General features: G+C 46.3%; 1 protein-coding gene across 3 annotated transcripts in view; it reads right to left on the bottom strand.

Moving 5' to 3' along the window:
- Window positions 1-17,462, bottom strand: part of sema5a (sema domain, seven thrombospondin repeats (type 1 and type 1-like), transmembrane domain (TM) and short cytoplasmic domain, (semaphorin) 5A) — a 325,621-nt gene that overhangs the window by 75,202 nt on the left and 232,957 nt on the right. The window lies entirely within an intron of this gene.

The raw sequence follows: 17,462 nt of genomic DNA, 5'->3' as shown, positions 1-17,462 counted from the left end.
AATGTATGCAGTTGGATCAGCTAGACATCAATCGTATTCTCTGTTCTTTAGAGGTCATGACATCATCAATTTGAGACAAAAGCAGCCCATGAGAATCTATATCTGAACATAATCAATTTTCCTGAACCAGGATTTTGCGGTCCTCCACGGGCATCGTCGCAGGCAGGACGGGAAAATTTGGAGAACAGTCAAAAAGTCAACTCAGGCTGGGAAATCCCACCAATAGTTATCAACACAGTGAAAAGGGCAAAAAAGTTAGATTTCTGATCAGCAAAAGTGATACAGATTGCAAATACTTATTTTTTCAGCTTATTTTGGATAATAGTTTATGTAACTGTCCAGTTCTAACAAGCCTTCTCCATTCCTGTACTCCCATCTCCTTGCAATAAAGGCCAACATGCCCTTTGCCTTCCTAATTGCTTGCTTCACCTGTATGTTGACTTTCTGCATTCCCTGCTCAGCAAGTCGTGCTGAACATCCAGACTTAAAGGTTTCTCACCTTTTAAAAATATTCACCTCTTCAATTTTTTGACTAAAGTAAATAGCTTCACACTTCCCTATGTTATACTCCACCTGCCATCTTGTTTCCCACTCACTTAACCTGTCCATGCCGCTTTGCAGTCTCTGTGACCTCTCCAGAGCTCATCTTTCCACCTAATTTGGTATCATCAACAAACTTGGATATATTGGCCGCGATTTAACGGAAATGAAACAGTGCTGTGTTAGGCGCGTTTAGCTGGGTGTTTTCCGGTACTGGCAGCGTCGAGAACGACCCTGCTATTAAACAGGACACTGCTTCATTTCTGGGCTTCACCGGGGAACGCCCCGCCAGGCCACACTTTGGCTCAGTTCCTAAATGAATTCCCCTCGCCAGTGCAGGAACAGTTCTTTAAGATTCCATTAAGAAGCCAGAGTGCTGGACTGGCAGTGCCACGGTGCCTGGGTGGAATTAGGGGTGCCAGGGTACCACCCAGCTCAGAGCATGACCAACTAGGGGCTCCCAATTGCCTGTGAGACCTCGAAGTTCCATAATGCCTGGTTCACGTTTGTGGAAACCAGTACTAAAGGCCGCCCATTTGGGGTCTCCGAGGTGAGGCCGTTCAATCCTGGGTGCTGGTTGGTCCAGCATAGACATGTTCAAGTGAGACAAACTACTCACTTGAATATGCAAATCTGGATCCCGACCTCAATGGACGGGATCTGGACCACAATGCCTCGCGAGATCTCGTGAGGCATGACGAGGCCAATAAGATTTGCGTGATTTACCGGCCTCGTCGCATCCCGAGTCGGGCGCGTTGAGGCCAATAGATTGCGCCCATTATGCCTTTTCATCTAAGTCATTAATATAGATTGTAAATAGCTGAGGCCCAGCACTGACACTTATGGTACTTCATTATGTCATGAGAATGTCGCTTTAAGATATGTTTGGCTGCTCATATTACTACAGTGATGTCAGAGTGTGGGTGAAGCTGGGTTGTCCGTCAGCTTTTTACTTTTGTTTTAGGCTGTTTGCTGCAGGGTGTATTTTAGTTTTGTTTTCAGTGTTGGAGCTGAAGCCAGACAGAGCAGGTGTACTGTTGATCTCTCTGCCATGAAAAGACTATCTCTTGATCATTTGGTGAATCCAGAATTATAAATGTTCTCAGTAGTGAATGTAAACCTAATGTGCTTCTGTTAAAAGGTGTTTCTTTTGTCTTCTGGATGTTGTTTGGAAAGTTATTAAGGATTACTTAGTGTTGTATTCTTTGGGGGTTGCATTTGAATTGATGGTTGCTAAGATGTTCACTGTATGTTTTATAAAGGTTAACTTGAGTTCATAGAATAAACATTGTTTTGCTTTAAAATATACTTTTCCATTTCTGCTCTACCACACCTGTAGAGTGGGCCGTGTTCTCCCCATACCATAATCTATTAAAGGTTGTGGGTCAGGTGAACGCCATGATACACTTTGGGGTTCTCAAAACCCTGGCCCATGACAAATTGGGGGCTCGTCCGGAATAAAAGTCTATCTATTGGATTGGCTTAGTGAACTTAAAGACAGTGAGGGGTGAACATATTGTGGTTGCTTTTCAGGTGAGGTATTCTAGTTTAAGAGGGGAGTGTGTTGTGGACACTCTGAGGTTCTGAAGTTTTTGGGGGTGGAGACGGTCACACGCAGTACCTTACGGACAGAGACTAAAAGCAGACTGTTAGATTTGGCAAAAACATTGCAGTTAACATTACCGGACAAAATGCGAAAAGATGAGGTAATTATGGTGGTGGCATTTAAAGTTGCCTGAGATACAGTTTGACTCATTGGAAATGGCAAAAATCCAGTTACAAATTAAACAAATGGAACATGAGAAAGAATTAAAGCAGCTTGAATACGAGAGAGAAGAAAAAGAAAGAGAGAAAGAGATAGAGAGGAAAAAGAAAGAGAGAGAGAGACAAAAAAGAAAGAGAGAGAGTGGAAAAAGAAAAGGAGAGTGAAGAAAGGAGAAAAGAAAGAATAGCCCGAGCAGAACAAAAAGAAAGAGAAAGGGAGATACAGATCAGGGAAAAAGATAAAGAGAGAGAATTTGAACTTCAGAAAATGGCCATGAAACATGACAGCCAGTTAAAATTGGCAGACGTAAAGGGAAATGTACAGTTGGATAATAGTGATGAGGATAGTGAGACAGAGCGTCAAAGTCGAAGGCTTGGTGGGAATCTATTTAAATATGTTCAAGCATTGCCAAGGTTTGATAAGAAGGAGGTAGAAGCCTTTTTCATTTCATTTGAGAAGGTGGCTAAACAAATGAAATGGCCACAGGACATGTGGGTATTGCTGATTAAAACTAAGCTGGTAGGTAGAGCTAGTGAAATGTTTGCATCACTATCGGAGGAGGTATCTGGGACCTATGAGGAGGTGAAAAAATCCAACTCAGGTGGATATGAACTAGTGCCTGAAGCTGACAGACAAAGGTTTAGAAATTTAAGGAAAGAATTTGGTCAAACTTACATGGAGTTTGAAAGGCTCAAACAGAATAATTTTGATAGGTGGATAAGGGCTTTGAAAATAGACCAACGTATGAAGCTCTCAGAGAAAGTATGCTTTTCGAGGAGTTTAAAAATTCAATTACGGATGTAGTGAGAACTCATGTGGAAGAACAGAAGGTTAAAACTGCGAGATTAACAGCGGAAATGGCAGATGAATATGAATTAGTTCATAAATCAAAGCTTGGTTTCCGACATCTGTTTCAGCCTGTGAGGGATAGAAACTGGGGACATGAGAAATGCTCAAGTGGTAGAGGCAAAGGTGATCTGATGGGAGATAATAAGGAGAGTGTATCTATGATTAAAAAAGAAATCCAGGAGGGTGGAAAAGAAATGAAAAGTTTCAAATGTTTTCACTGTAATAAACTATGCCGTGTAAAGTCACAGTGTTGGTGGTTGAAGAAAAGCACTGGGAAGGCTGATGTGGTAAAACAGGATAAGACAGTGGGGTTTGTTAAAGTGGTAAAGGAAAGCCCAAGTGAAGTGAAGGAGGTGCAAAAGATTGGACAGCCTGATCAAGAGTTGATTAATAAGAAGGTGCCAGATCTCTTTAAAGTATTTACTTGTGTGGGTAAAGTTTACTCATGTGTATCAGGAGCAGCAGGTAAAGAAGTCACAATTTTAAGAGCTAGTCAATCTTTAATGGTAAGAGACGAGGAGTTATGTAGTTTGGGAAGAATGTTGCCAGAAAAGGTGGTAATATGTGGAATTCAGGGTGAGAGGAGTAGAGTTCCATTATATAAGGTAAGGTTGGAAAGTCCAGTGAAGAGTGGTGAAGTGGTAGTAGGAGTAATAGAGAAAGTATCTTGTCCAGGAATACAGTTCACCTTGCATAATGATATAGCTGGATCGCAGGTGGGAGTGATGCCTACTGTGGCTGATAAGCCAGTGCAAAATCAGACAACTGAAGTGTTGAAGGACGAATATCCTGGGATTTTTCCAGATTGTGGAGTAACAAGGTCGCAAAGTCACAGGTTAAGACTAGAGGAGACATCAAAGAGTGAAGATGAAGTTGAAGTGCAATTATCAGAAACAATTTTTGATCAGATGGTTGGAAAAGAACAAGAACAGGTGGAGGATGAAGCGGATATTTTTACTTCTGGAAAATTGGCGGAGTTACAACAGAAAGATGTAGAAATAAAACGGATGTATCATAAAGCATACACGGAAGAGGAATCTGAGTGTATACCAGAGTGTTATTACCGTAAAAGTGATGTCTTGATGAGAAAATGGAGAACTTTACTTATGCAGGCGAATGAAAAGTGGGCAGACGTTCATCAAGTAGGGTAGGGTATAGAAAGGAGGTGTTGCGAGTTACACATGAGGTACTAGTGGGAGTCATTTGGGAATAAGGAAAACTCAAGCTAAAATCAAAAAACATTTTTATTGGCCTGGACTACATAAAGGTGTCGTTAAATTTTGTCAATCATGTCACACATGTAAAGTGATAGAGAAACCTCAAGCAGTGATAAAACCAGTGCCCTGAATACCCATTCCAGCATTTGAGGAACCTTTTACAAGGGTTCTAATTGATTACATAGGACCGCTTCCTAAAACTAAAAGTGGGAATCAATATCTTTTTACTATAATGGATGTGTCTACTAGGTTTCCAGAGGCCATTCCAGTACGCAGTATTACAGCTAAAAAGATTGTGGAGGAGTTACTTAAATTCTTTACTAGATATGGACTACCCACAGAAATACAATAGGATCAAGGATCAAATTTTACCTCAAGGTTATTCAAAGAATGGATAAACTATGGATAGTTTAGCAATAAAACAATTTATATCAACTGCGTACCATCCAGAATCACAGGGAACGTTAGAAAGGTGGCATCAGACATTAAAGACAATGTTGAGGGCTTATTGTCACGATTATCCAGAGGATTGAGAGAAAGGAATTCCATTCGTACTGTTTGCAATTAGGGATGCACCTAATGAGTCAACCAAATTTAGTCCTTTTGAACTAATTTTTGGTCATGAGGTAAGAGGACCACTTAAATTGATTAAGGAAAAACTGCTGAGTGAGAAATCAGAAATTACATTATTGGATTACGTGTCAAATTTTAGGGAACGATTAAATAGAGCAGGTGAATTGGCGAGACAACATTTCAAAGTTGCACAAAATGTGATGAAACGGATAGCGGACAAGAAATCCAAAGTTCGTAGTTTTGCCAGTGGAGATAAAGTTTTAGAATTGTTACCAGTGAGAGGTGAACCTTTAAAAGCAAGGTTTTGTGGACCATATCAGATTGAAAGGAAATTAAGTGACGTGAATTATGTGGTAAAAACACCAGATAGAAGGAAGACTCACCGAGTATGTCAGGTGAATATGCTTAAAAGGTACTTTGAAAGGGAAGGTGAGAAAAAGGAGGTTTTAATGATTCTAACTCAAAGTGACAAACCAAATCCAGATGACTGTGAATTTGACATACCTCAAATTAAATTGGAAAACGAGGATGTTCTTAAAAATCGGGATAAATTGGTGATTTCCCTTCCAGAGGAAAAACGGATTGACCTGAAAAGAGTTATTGATATCACATGGGCATATTTGTGGAGATAAATTGGGAAGTACTAAAATGGCTATACATGATGTAGATGTGGGAAATGCTGTTCCAATCAAACAACATCAATATAGACTTAACCCTTTAGAATTGGCACAGGTTAACAAAGTGTAGCCACCGAAAGTGGCCAACTCCCGATTTAAAATGGCGAACGGCAAAGGCTGATGGGAAAGTCAGCCAACAAGACAGAACCCAGCGGCTGCAGGTTTGCTGTGTATTTACCTCTGCAAAAACCAGATAACATCGATACCAGCGGCCATCAGCATAACAAAGTAGCAGCTATCTGCATACTGATGAGCAATCCCCGGGGACAATAAGTAACATTTTTGACACACAAAGCAAAGCCAGACTCCTCGGCGCCAGCAGGAGCGAACACAAGAGAGGTGAACGAGCACCTCAAGACCGCCCATCGATCAGGGAACCGCTCCAGTATTGGAGAAAATCGAACCAAGCGATTGGGACAAAGTCCAATCACTTGGGACCAGGTACGGGGTCCACCCCGAAAGGCGGGAAGCCCCTGAGGACTATAAGAGTTAAGCCCCAAGTCCAAATCGCTCTCTTCAGCAGCTCCCCTTCACTCTCTTCTTCCTGCCCGGGTCACCCAGCAACACGAACCAACATTGACCGTGACCGGTGCAGTGACTCCAGTGATCACCGAAACCAGTAAGTCTTAATTCAACACTCGTTACAAGATAGGTGCTCCTAGCTACCAATCCGTACCAACTTCGAATCCCGCAGACTCAGAACCCGAACGAAAGGCCATTTGTTCCCCTGACCTGGTGGGCCAGTCCAAAGTTAAGGCCTGTTAGTTGTAGAAGTAGCTTAGACGTAGAATTTGTGCATGAGTAGCGATTACTGTGTATAATAAATGTGCTTTGATTTAAATCTTACTAATCGGTGTATTGGGTTATTGATCATTACTCGGACTTGAACCTCGTCGCATACCTGCCGACTCGAGAGCAAAGGTAATAAAACAGAGCAATTGAACCAAGGAGAAAATCAGCAACATTATTTGGCGACATCCTGGCGGGACCGGTTCTAGAAGTGGAAAACCACTCCGGGAGAACCCAGAATTTGAACTAGAGATCCAATTGGAAACAGAAAACCACAAGTGTTCAAGCAGTTCTGATCAATACTCATAATTCGAAAGTGTGTGTATGCATGCGTAACTAACAGGGCGATAAGGTAAAACTGATAGATTTTTGTTGCGACAAAACGGTCGGAAGTTTGTATTTCAGAAAGTAGCGAAAGCTGTACCCGTATTTACAGCACCGCCTTAATACCCCTGTCCCAAATTTGAAGAGCAGCATTCGGATAGGAAAGATGGCAATGCAGTGCCTAATGAACCCAGAGGAATTTGCGGTCGCAGCGACCAGCAGCAGTAGAGTGGGACAATGTCCCATTTGGGAGGAAGAGATCAGGAAATATCTCAAAGGGAAAGGATGGCCCCTTTGGAATGAATTCTGTGACAACGAGGAATCAGGTCCCGGGAGTATAGGACATACTTGGTGGGAGAACCTGAGCGAGATCCACAAAAAGAGCTGAGGGAAAGCTCGCAAGCCGATGGCAATCGTGTCCTGCTTGGCACAATTGCGAGGCACAGGGGAGGTCGTTAGGACGCTCCGGAAAGAGGTTGAGGGCATACATCGAATGAGTAAGGTCGATGTAAGCGAGGTAGAAAAGGAGAATTTGGAATTGAGAAGGAAGTTGGCAGCAAAAGATGGCGAGGTGGAGGATGCCAAAAGGGCACACCAGTCTTGTCTGGCGCACTTAAGCAGCTTCCAGTCTCAATACGAAAAGGCCTATCAGGACACGCAACGTGCAGTCCTGGTACGTGAAGAAACAGAAAAGCAGGTAGAAGCGTTGCAGAGACAGTGCAGCGATCTAAAGGCAGCATTAAGAGCACTCCATGCTGCCACCAAAGACAAAGCACGCTAGATCACGCAAAGTGCCGGAAGCAGATTGTAGAGCTGCAATCGCTGCTTTCAGTTCAGAAAGGCTTCCAGGAAACCTTTGGAGCGAAATTAGATCAGGAAGACGGCCCTGATTGGGAAGAATTGAATGAGACAGCGCAGAGATATGTTCAGGGAACATGTGCGCAGGGAAAGCCACAAAAGAGGAAAGCGCCCCAACCCCCCACAGAGCAAATAGTTCAAGCTCCAATGAACCCAGTCACCACCCACCGCACAGCCACAACTGACGATGTGGAATTTCTATACTCCACCCCCTTTACAGTGACCCAATTACGGGACGCGTGCGAGAAGATCAAACCGTTCCTCCCCACCTCAGACCCCCACCACTTCTTTGCCACAGTAAAACATCAGGCGACCATGTACGGCCTGGATGAGCGAGAGCATGTAAAGCTCACAGTTTTAAGTTTAGACCCTTCAGTAGCAGCAGTCCTTCCCGACGCACAGAATGTAGGAGGAGACACCCTTGCAGAAATGCATACCGCGATCCTGGATGCGATCGGGTATAACCGGGGTGACACCGTAGATGGCCTCAACAAATGTAGGCAAAAGAAATCCGAGCACCCCACAGCGTTTGCTGGACGTCTGTGGATCCACTTTGCAGCAGTCTTTGGAGATTTAGACCGTGCCCATTTGTCCCCAGACAACATGGCCAAATGGACCCGCACCCTTATCTCCCATGCCACAGAAACAGGACAGAAAGCTTGCGCGAGTTATGATCCCTCAGAGGAGGCCCATAACGAGAAGTGGGTAGTGAAAAGATTGTCCCGCGCTTGGGAGCAATCGATACAAAGTAAACCCGCAGTCAAGAATCCCGAGGAAAAGCAGGCCGGAGCAGATATGCAGGCAGTAAAAACACACCAGAACCCCGCAGGGGTGAATGAGGGAAAGAACAGCCCCCCACCCAAGTCACAGGAGTGTTACAACTGCGGACAGTTGGGACACTTCGCAAGAGAGTGCAATGCCCCTAGAAAGCCACAGAGCGCCCAGCAGACGGGCACTCTGAGGAAGAAAAAGACAGAGCCCATTCATAGCGTTAGCGCCCGTTCAGATCAGACGGACTTGACCGGAACGGACTGACGGTGTACAGGCTCCCCCAGTTGGGTCTGCGACACCCTTTGGGATAGGTCCGGACGAGCGGTAGTTGCAGCGAAAATTCGGGGACAGCCCATCGAATTTCTCTGGGACACAGGAGGGTCCCGCACCACAATAAATTCCTCCACCCTGTTTCAAAAAGACACGTGGCCCACTGCAGCCACTATCACCCTCAGCGGCTTTACAGGCCACTCACAGCAGGGACACATCACAGCCCCTGTACCAATTCAAATCGGCACCATCACCACCAAGCACCCCATAGTTTTAGTTGACCTGCCCCACACAGCAGAACACATTCTGGGAATCGATTTCATGAATTCCCATAATCTTTCATTTGATCCAGTCAACCAGTGTGTCTGGAAGATGGCAAAATCTGCCAGAGCCCCCGCAACTCTCAACATAGGAGAGTGCGCAAACAAAATTAGCGCAGTAGGCAAATTTTGGTTCAACCCGACCACGCTTAGTACGGACAAGCAGGTTAGGGCAGTTCTGCAAAAGAACAGGGCAGCATACGCGACCCACAAGCACGACTGTGGACGGATGACTGGCTCCGTACAAATAACAGGACCTGACCCGAGACTCCAAAAACAATATGGATTTCTCCAAGAGGCAGAGGGAGAAATCTCCAAGGTAATAGAAGGCTTATTAGAGCAGGGCGTACTTAGATCAGTAGCCTCCACTAATAATGCCCCGATTTGGCCAGTGAGAAAGCCCAATGGATCATGGCGACTGACCATCGATTACCGGGAACTCAACAAAATCACCCCCGCAGCAGCTCCCCACAGTAGCAACAAATCCCGAGACCATGCTCAAGCAGGGACTCAATTCCCGATCCTTTACGGTTTTGGATGTCAGTAATGGATTCTGGCCCATTCCATTGGCAAAGGCGTGCCAGTACAAATTTGCCTTCACCTTTAAAGCACAGCAGTACACGTGGACATGCCTGCCACAAGGATTCCACAACTCCCCCTCCATTTTCCACCGACAGCTGGCAAATGGTTTAGCCAAATTCTCTCGCCCCGAATGTCTGGTTCAGTATGTAGACGACCTACTACTGCAGACAGACACCAAGGAAGAGCACATTGAGCTTCTGTCCGAACTCCTGGAACTCTTACACTCAATCGGTTGTAAAGTCAACCCCAAAAAGGCCCAGATTTTGGAAGAAAAGGTGATATATTTGGGAACAATTATCACACATGGTAAACGCGAGATCGAGCATAAAAGGATTGACTCGATTGCTAAATTGCCCCTTCCCCAGAACGTTTCAGCCCTCCGGTCGTTTTTAGGACTGGTTGGCTACTGCCGAAACCACATTGACGGTTTCGCCAGCAAAGCAGCGCCCCTCCCAGACCTCCTAAAGAAGGGAGCCCCCTGGGAATGGCTTCCGCAGCATACGGATGCTGTGGGCTCTTTAAAACAGGCATTCATAGCAGCCCCCGCACTACAAGTTCCAGACCCGCTTTCCCCTTAGGCCATAGAGGTAACGACCACAGACCGCACCCTTTCGGCCGTGCTCCTCCAGGAACGGCACGACCAGTTAAGGCCCGTAGCTTACGCCTCCAGAATTTTAGATGCTGTGGAGCAGGGATTTGGAGCCTGTGAGAGGCACCTGCTCACAGTATTTTGGGCAGTGCAGTATTTTTCATATATTACCGGACTGAACCCCATTACAATTCTCACCGAACACACCCCCACCCAACTTTTACTGGACGGACGACTCAAGGACGGTACAGTAAGCCAGATTAGAGCAGCTAGATGGACCCTTCTCTTGCAGGGATGGGACATCACTGTTCAAAGGACAAAGACGCACACCTTTTTAGCCGACAACTTACAGTACCCCGGAACCCCCCATGAATGCGAAATTATCTCACCACACAACACAGGCCCCTTTATCGCTAAAACACCCCCCAGAAAGATAGGTAGTTTAACCCAGAGCCCCCAGCACACAGACACGTGAGAGCCCATAAAGATCTATGTGGATGGATCTTCCACAGTCTTGGATGGGAAGCGCATAACAGGTTGCGGTATCTATGCCGAGGACGCGCAGGGACTCACCCATAGTGATGGTACCAAACCAGACGGTACCCAACGGTTGTGTGTGGACTATAGAAAAGTGAATGCGGTTACAAGAACGGACTCTTATCCTATCCCACGTTTGGAGGATTACATTGAGAAAGTGGGACAATCAGCTTTATTTCCAAACTGGATTTACTTAAAGGTTACTGGCAGGTACCTTTATCCGAAAGGGCGAAGGAGATTTCAGCTTTTGTGACTCCAGATGGTATATACCAATTCAAAGGTATGCCATTTGGCATTAAAAACGCACCAGCCATATTTCAATGGTTAACTAACAAAATTGTTTCAGGATTACCCAATTGTGCGGTTATACATTGCCGATCTAGTAATTTTCAGCCAGACATGGACAGAACATTTGAAACATCTGATGGAGTTATTCGATCGACTTGAGGAGGCGGGTTTGGTGATAAACCTAGCCAAAATTGAATTTGGAAAAGCCCAAGTCACTTTCCTTGAGGAGTTTCCGATACCCTCAAGACGAAGGGCAATAATGCAATTTCTTGGCATGAGTGGATTTGATCGAACATTTGTGCAAAGGTTTTGTAGCGTGATTGCTCTACTGATGGAATTTCTGAAGAAATGTCAAAAATTTCAGTGGACAGCAGAGTTTCAACAGGCATTTGACTGCCTGAAAGCTGTGATAACCAATGCTCCTGTGTTGGAGAATTACAAGGGACTCAGATTGAACTAAAGTAACGGATCGTGCAGAGACCTTCTTGTTCAAAGAGACTGTCAAGGATTTCACTTGGAGGAAGAAATAAAAATGGACTATATTATTAGACCTGTTTGCGTGTGTTGTTTTTTGAAACAAAAAAGTATATTTACTGTGTGCATTTCTTAAAGGATAGTGAAAAGGTGCAAAATGAAACCATCTTGAAGTTTTTTTATCTTGGGGGGGAGGTGTCATGAGAATGTTGTTTTAAGAAATGTTTGGCTGCTCCTATTACTGCAGTGATGTCAGAGTGTGGGTGGAGCTGGACTGTCTGTCAGCGTTTTACTTACGTTTTAGGCTGTTTGCTGCAGGGTGTGCTTTGGTTTCGTTTTCAGTGTTGGAGCTGAAGCCAGACAGAGCAGGTGTACTGTTGATCTCTCTACCATGAAAAGACGATCTCTTGATCATTTGGTGAATTCAAAATTATAAATGTTCTCAGTAGTGTATGTAAACCTAATGTGCTTCTGTTAAAAGGTGTTTCTTTTGTCTTCTGGGTGTTGTTTGAGAAGTTATTAAGGATTACTTAGTGTTGTATTCTTTGGGGATTGTATTTGAATTGATGGTTGCTAAGATGTTCACTGTATGTTTTAAAAAGGTTAACTTGAGTTCATAGAATAAACATTGTTTTGCTTTTAAAAATACTTTTCCATTTCTGCTCTACCACACCTGTAGAGTGGGCCGTGTGCTCCCCATACCACAATCTATTAAAGGTTGTGGGTCAGATAAACTCCATGATCCACTTTGGGGTCCTCGAAACCCTGGCCCACAACAATTATTCACTACCTGCCAACTTGAAAATGTCCCATTTATTCCCACTCTCTGCTTCCTATCTCTTATGATGTGGAGATGCCGGCATTGGGCTGGTGGGGGGGGGGGGGGGGGCACAGTAAGAAGTCTTACAACACCAGGTTAAAGTCCAACAGGTTTGTTTCGAATCACTAGCTTTTGGAGCCCAGCTCCATCCTCAGGTGAATGAAGAGGTAGGTTCCACAACCACATATATAGACAAATTCAATGATGCAAGATGATAATTTGAATGTCAGTCTTTGCAGGTAATTAAGTCTTTACAGGTCCAGACGGTGCAACTGGAGAGAGGGATAATCACAGGTGAAAGAGGTGTGAATTGTCTCAAGCCAGGACAGTTGGTAGGATTTTGTAAGCCCAGGCCAGATGGTGGGGGGGGGTGAATGTAATGCGGCATGAATCCTAGGTCCGGTTGAGGCCGTACTCATGTGTGAGAAACTTGGCTATCAGTTTTCTGCATTGTCCTGCATCCTGAAGGCCGCCTTGGAGAACGCTTACCCAAAGATCAGAGGCTGAATGCCCTTGACTGCTGAAGTGTCCCCAAATGGAAGGGAACATTCCTGCCTGCTGATTGTCGCGCGATGTCCATTCGTCCGTTGTCGCAGCGTCTGCATGGTCCCGCCAGAGTACCACACCTTGGGACATCTTTTCCTGTAGTGCATGAGGTAGACAACGTTGGCCGAATCGCACCCTGTCATAGCAACCTCTACAAGACGCGCCAGATCATCGACATGGGTACCACTATTACATGTGAGAACACCACCCGCCAGGTACGCGGTACATACTCGTGAGCACCACAGTTGTTGATGCACATCAGGTGGAGGCAATAACATCCAGGGAGACAGTAGTCAGAGGTATACTGGATTCCAGGACTCAGCTGGACCCCAGTCAGACGCTGAGGCTCTGGACAAGGTTCTCCCAGAGCTGATGCAGATGATAGATCAGAGGAATGACATACAGGAAGGGATGTCAGTGATATTTCAGTGACTGCTTAGCCAATTGGAGGAGTCCCAAAGGCTTTGGACACAGGAGATGGTGCCGACAATGCGTAGCACCATGGCCAACAATGCTAGGGTGGCGACCAGGAAAGCCTGGAGCACAACATCCGCATCTTGAGTGGTAGTGCCTAAGATATGGTGCACTCCAGTGGCCATAGTCACTGAGGACCATCGCCGAGGGCAGAAACATCATGGTGCAGACAACGGGGAGCCTTCAGTACTGGCAGAGCCAGATGACTCCGAGGCCTCTGGAGCTAGCAACAACTGCCCCTCCATCCCATGGAGTCCCCCCTGGGACACTATGGTAAGGGAGGAGGAAGCAACAGAGGGCAACCCAGGGCTCATCACCAAGGAGACCAAGGGATGATTGGGGGTTGTGGGGCGGAGGAAGGAGGGAAATGGGGGGGATGGACATAGCTTCGTCCTGTGCGAATCTGGAGATGATGAGGGCCTTCATGGTCCTGCGGGCATGTCGGGCCTTTGACGCCGGCTGTCTTCCACCCTCTGGCTCCTCTTCGAGCTCGTCCTCCAGCCCCACCTGGACTGCCTCTTCCTCAGACGAGGCAGCATGTCAGCCCTCCTCTTCCTGCAGCATGTCCACAACCTGCTGTGCCCTGTTGTGGAGGACACAGCAGGCCACCAGAATGCTGGAGGCCCGCTGTGGGATGTGCTGCAAGGCACCTCCAGAGCGGTCATGGCCATGGAACAGTGTCTTGCGCAGCCTGAGGCACTGCTCAATGACAGCACAGAAGGCAGCATGAGTTTCAGTATAATGGCTCTCCGCCTCGGTCTCAGGCATCCGCACCAGCATCATCAACCATGACCGTGGCGGGCATCCCTTGTCCCCAAGAGCCAACCCGTCATCCTGGAGGGGTCCTCGATGATGCCAGGGATCTCCGGGTGTCCCAGGATGAAGCTGTCATGCATGCTGCCTGGGTAGCGGGCACGCTTGTGCATGATCCAGAGGTGGTGGTCGCACATAATCTGAATATTCAGGGAGTGGAACCCCTTCCCGTTAATATAGGGCACTCCCTGATGCCCCGGTGCACACAAGAGCGAAATGCGTGACATCGATGGCCCCCTGGACCTGGGGCATCCTGGCGATGGCAGAGAATCCTGCAACCCGGGGGGGCATCTTGGTGGTTCTGGCCCAGCTCAAAGGTGAGAAAATCTGATGCCCAGGCATACAGAGCACCTGTAATCTCCCAGATGTACCTGTCGGCTGTAGATTGCGAAATGTCACACAGGTCGCAGCTCGAGCCCTGGAATTAACCAGAGGCATAAAGGTTCACGGCTGTGGTGACCTTCGCGGCCATCGGGAGCGGGTGTCCTCCTCCATTGGTGCCAAGCCCATGGGGACATGGCACAGGTGCCGCACTGTCTCTGTCCTGAGACGGAGTCTTCTGCGGCATATGGTGTCCGTCAGCTCATTGAATGACCAATGATGCCTGTAAACTTTGGGCCGTCACAGGCCTCCTCTTCTGGATTCTTCCTCAGCCTGATGGGCGTCTGGGTCTTCAGGGTGTGCGGCAGCTCCCAGCTCATGGGGCGCACCTCCAGCCTGTGTCATTGCTGCTGCCTTCTCTCGCGTTTGGCCGCCTCGGCAGCCACCAGCAGCGCGAGGGCAACCGCTGCGGGATCAATAGCAGCAACCATTTTGGTACCTGTAAGGAATTGGAAAAGGAGGTAGACCGACAATCAGTTCGGGCTTCCAGCCCAGGATCCTCAAATTCCCCACCCTGTTGTGATCCGCCTTCTTTCAGAGTACCATCCAGCAAGTCAGTTGTGCAGGCAAATCTTGCTCTGCACACTCACTCCGACCACATCAGCAGCCCCTAGACCCCAGACTTCTGCCAGGAACATTAGGGAGGCCTTGCTCAGGTGTGCTCCCCTGATTCACACACTTGCCCTTTGGTCACAAGAGGATCCCGGTGTTGACGCCCAGCTCTTTAGTGTTTGGTTGTTGACAGCTGCCTCTATGGTGCTGACACCCCTGGAGTTCAGGCATACTGTTCAGGCATCAAAGTTTGCTTGACATGCGAGAGACTAATCATCCTCTGAGACATGGCACCTGTGCCCTCGAGAAGGCACTTGAGTGTTTAGGAGTATGAAGTGCTTTCACAACCAACAAGATTAATTCCTCATTTGAAATAGCCTTTAGCTGCGAAGCTAGAGGCTGCTCACAGTCCAAGGGAGTGAAATTGACTTTCAGGAGATAGTCTGCAATAGGGCTCTGTCCTGGACAGTTTGCTAGGACAGGCAGGCTGCAGCTGTGGTTGTCCTTGTTATGGGTCAGCACAATATTTTAAAATGGCTTGAAAGCCCCACAGACACAAAGCCCCTCACCCCTCAGCCAGGGGTGAGTCCTAACCTAGAACGCTTCAGCCCCTGACCAATCCCAACCCCTCCAAAGGGTCTCCCACCCTTCTCCGAATACTGGGCAGCTGCTTTGGTGCCCTTGAGCTGCATGCTGGAAAATATAAATGGTTACTCACTTCCTCACTTCCCCTCAGTAGCCATCGCGCCAGCCGCACATTTTAAAAAAGGAGTACTAAATGATGCCTGCGCAATTTCTCGCTCGGGAGTCGGGTAATTCCCAGGAGGCTGCTGCTTTCGGCTTCAATATTGCGAATCAGATTGACTGTCCCCCTACTTGATGCATCACAATGTCTGCAGCTCAGCCTCCAGCTCAATGACTTTGAGCTGAAGCTCCACAAGCTGTTGACACTTGCTACAGATGTGTTTGCCCTGGATCGGGCAGAGGCTCCATCAGTTTGACCTAACGATGACCCTTTCTAAAGCCCAGAGTCAGCATTATTTAAATAAGAGTGGGCGCCAAACCTGTAAGCGGCAGATCAGGGGAACTCACCAATCACTTCAGCAGTCAGTACTCTGCCATGAGCCTGTCAAACCAAATATTCTGAACTGGTAATTGGTAATATTGCTTACCTTGGCTCCTATAATGCCTGTTAACAGGTCTAATCCAATCATACCAGACATTTAACTCCCATATCATCTGAGCAAAGGAAGGCCCTGGCCTGCCTTATGAGATACCCATCTTACAGAATTCCCACTCTAGTGTGAGAATCCTGCCAGACACCCCTCTTCAAGGGTCATTAGGGATAGGCAATAAATGCTGGCCAAGCCTGCAACATCCTCGTCCCATGAAAGAATTTAAAATCATTAATGTTGAAATGTAAGACGGTGGCTAGAAATGTGCCCCTCCTCTGTTCCCCTTCCCCAGATTGGGGTTTGCTGTTTTGTGTGTGAATAGAATGGAAACCTAACAGATCTGGATCCCTCTGCTGCCAGAATTAAACCAGCATTGGGCTGAGGATCATGCAGATTCTGATCTTTTGACACAGTGGGCATTAACATTAATATTAACATGACAGAATTAATTAATGATTTAATGATCACCAGTGCATAGTCATAGCAACATCCAATTCATAGAATTTACATAGAATTTACAGTGCAGAATTGGTACATTGAACTAGCTGGCAATCATTTTCAGCTTAGCAATCATTGTAGGTTCAACTCTCACTGGTAAAAACCAGCTTGTTTTCTTATCGATTTAATAAAAGCCCGCATCAGTACAAAGCCAGAATGTGTACTCTAATAAAAAAGATAACGGTACAATGGAATAATAGTCAAGAAACTCTAAAGCTAATCTATCATCAAAGATAATACACCCAGGTGCTGTAACATACAATTATCCAGCATCAATAATATTTTTATTCAAAATTCACCAAATAATTCAGAGGTGAGATAATTTTATGGAGTATTATGGCTGCTACGTCAATGTGTGAAAAACCTCCATTAGAATTCTAACCCCTGCAAAGTTTATTTTTCATAATTATTTCAGTTAATCTATGGCCTAGTGTTTCTGCTGATAAACTGTGTCAGAGCAGCCCAGGCGTAGCCTTTGTGATCTCTGCTTTGAAAACTCTAATCCAAATGAGGTTTAACTGCCACAGACTGTCTGAGAAAAGACAAAATGTGAACCGCAATAAAAGCCTACAAAAGCTGCTTTGAAGAGAAGCTGGCCTGATGGACGATAGGAGATGAAAAGCCTATGACTTGTCAATACATCATTAAGCACCTCTGTGTGCTGGCTCAGCCAGAATGTGCTGTTGAGTGGTTCCTGCCTTCAGCTTCCAAATAGCTGAAACATTGAAAAGAGAGAGATTGGAATCATCAACCCATGGTTTTAGTGCTCACCACTCAATA

Source organism: Scyliorhinus torazame, chromosome 6, assembly GCF_047496885.1.
Source record: "Scyliorhinus torazame isolate Kashiwa2021f chromosome 6, sScyTor2.1, whole genome shotgun sequence".
Taxonomy (NCBI): Eukaryota; Metazoa; Chordata; class Chondrichthyes; order Carcharhiniformes; family Scyliorhinidae; genus Scyliorhinus; species Scyliorhinus torazame.
This window is presented reverse-complemented; position numbering and strand designations above follow the sequence as displayed.